The 2,721-nt window shown below is 46.1% G+C and overlaps 1 long non-coding RNA gene across 1 annotated transcript; it reads left to right on the top strand.

Moving 5' to 3' along the window:
• Positions 1 to 23: 23 nt before the first annotated feature.
• On the top strand, positions 24 to 1,037 carry LOC104946447 (uncharacterized). Its single transcript, XR_798448.1, has 2 exons — positions 24 to 361; positions 674 to 1,037. It is a non-coding gene; the product is annotated as an uncharacterized lncRNA (long non-coding RNA).
• Positions 1,038 to 2,721: the final 1,684 nt, after the last annotated feature.

Raw genomic sequence — 2,721 nt, 5'->3', positions numbered from 1 at the left:
GCAGCAGGGTTAATAATCCAGAAACACATGTATAAAATAGGGAACAATTGAATGCACAGTTAACACTAGAGTACTTAAATACCTCAACACTTTAACTTCAGTGAGGTTTTGAATGCAGGATGTTTACTGGGTTATTTCCACACTGTGGTATTCATGTTTTCAATAACTCTGTTGAGCTTGTTTTTAGCTCTATTTCTATCTCACTGAACAGAGTCCCTGGATGTGAACTGGTTCAGCTGATAAGGCTGGTTATAAAACAAAGGGAGGAGCTGCAGACAGGTAAAGGTGTTAAAGTCCAATTAAGAAGTCGGACTGCCAGACGTCATTTTACAGCTCGCCGGAGCAGAAGGAGAACAACGGGGTGAGTGTAAACGCAAAGTTCTGCTTTCTAAAAGATTCATTATGTACTCTGTTAGACTGATAACATAACTTCTTTGTTAAAAATCAGCGTCCTAGATTCCAATGAGACTTCTGCAAACTCTTTTTATTTCCTGTTTGCTGATTCATCAAAGTTACATAACGTGTGACAGCGCAGTCAAAATGGAGGCCTGTCTGAAGTCTGACTGATTTGATGTTTTAACCAAGTTTATTACTATGATGGTTTGGATTGAAAAAAGAGTGATATTAATGTGTGTGTGTGTGTGTGTGTGTGTGTGTGTGTGTGATCTCTCAGACTGTAGAAGATGAGTGGTGTAAAAGAAGAGGAAGAGGACAAATCTTCAGTCTCCAGCTTTCTGTCTCTGAAGAGTGACCGGTCTATGGGTCGTCCTCCAGTCTTCAGTAATGAACCTGGACCCTCAGACACAAAGTAAGAGTCTCTACTGTAACCTGACCTGAAGAGGATCCAGTTTTGATGTAATCTAATATATTAAACTGTTCTTTAATGATATCATGTGAGCAGTTTGTAAAGGGAAAACGCAGCAGAGTAAGCTAACATTATCTAAGGATATTTCATTATGCAATTATATTATCATTGTATCTGTGTATAAAATGGTTTTAAATAGCAACAATGTTGATAAATACTGATTTAAAAACTATATATATTGTTCAAAACATTATTGAACTACTTGGGAATATCTGTGATATGTCTTTTTAAGATGTTTATTAATAATAGTGATAACCTGGTGAGCTGGTTTTGTTTAGCATTATCAGATAAAACGGTGTTATATCACTCTACTGGATTCTATGGGTACTACCTTATTTCATTTCAAACCTTTATTTAACCAGATTGGTCCCATTGAGATCATAGATCTCTTTTTCAAGGGAGACCTTATTATGCAAGCATTCACCTACTGAGATTTCTATAGACGTAGCCGGCCCCGGGGCGGGCCTACCTGAATGCGTGCGCATCTCACTTCCATATATAAGGCGGCCCCACCTCCTAACCATTATCCTTTAGTCTTCAGCGAGCGGAGGTGAAATATTCTAGCACTGAGTCTGAGACGTTGTAGAAAGAGAAAGGAAAGCGAAAGAGAATTATCAAGAATGGAGCCACTCCTGGAACATCGAAGCTGCCCGTCGTGCCCTGGCCTGATTGCGGGAGCAGATCCGCACCGCCAATGTTTCCAGTGCCTGGGGTCGGACCACGCTGAGCAGGGAACGGGCCAGACACCTTCCTGCGTTGCCTGTCGTTCGATCCCGATACTGAGCCGCCAGCACCGTGTGGAGCACTTCTGGAGAGAAGGGAGAGATCCGGACCTCGAGGTGATGGAAATGGACGATCTGCCCAGCACTTAGGTCTGCGCGACTGGACTTCCCAGCGGTGATGACCCAGGCAGCGGTTTATGTAGGTCTACCGCTCCCCCCACCACTGCCACCGAGGCCCATAAGCCGCCTCGGACAGGGGTTCTACGGCCTGGTGCTTCCGGCGCAGCCGGTCTTCGTCTCGCCCCCGTTGCCAGACATCTGGCAGTGTGTGGAGGCGACATGGCGGCGTCCATTGAAGGAAGGGCCGATCAGACAAGGTGTGTCCTGGCGTGCCCCCCCTCGATGAGAGCCTGGCGGCCCATCTGTTGCCGCGGTCAGCTGGTTGGGCGGAGGGGAAGAAACCTCTGCCCCCGCTTCCACGGGACGGAGAATCCCTGGAATATTTAGACAAAATGTTCAGGCTCGGTGCACAGACGGCGGCAGCGGCCAATAATCTAGGTGTGTTGGGCGTCTCCCTGATTACTCCTCAGGCAGACGACCCTATTCTCCCGTCTCAGGACGGGAGTGATTATCCGGACCGCTGCATAGGTCAGATAAACAATCTGATCCATGGAGTGGCCACCGCAGCCGGGCGGGTGATGTCCTTAAGTAATATTAGTTTTACAGGATAAAGTTGACTTTCTGAAGAAGACATGTTTCTGTTCCCATTCATTTCAATGTTGAGTAACACATCTGATTATAAACTGATTTGCATCCTCATCATGTTTCCTTTATTCAGACTGAGGAACTGCAGTTTGTCAGAGATCAGCTGTTCTGCTCTGGCCTCAGCTCTGAAGTCCAACATCCATCTGAGAGATCTGAACCTGTGGGACAACGATCTGAAGGATTCAGAGAAGCTGCTGAGAGATCTTCTGGAGAGTCCAGACTGCAGACTGGAGACTCTCTGGTCAGTGAGGGGTCTCTGCTGGTTCAGCAGTATTGTATTAAACACAGGGAGGTGTTTCTCTCAGTGGGGAAACAGATCAGTGATGTTACCCACTGACTGCAGGCTCTTCCATTCTTCCATCAACTAGA

This window comes from Notothenia coriiceps, unplaced genomic scaffold (genome assembly GCF_000735185.1).
Source record: "Notothenia coriiceps isolate Sejong01 unplaced genomic scaffold, NC01 NC01_scaffold00011100, whole genome shotgun sequence".
NCBI classification, from domain to species: domain Eukaryota; kingdom Metazoa; phylum Chordata; class Actinopteri; order Perciformes; family Nototheniidae; genus Notothenia; species Notothenia coriiceps.
This window is presented reverse-complemented; position numbering and strand designations above follow the sequence as displayed.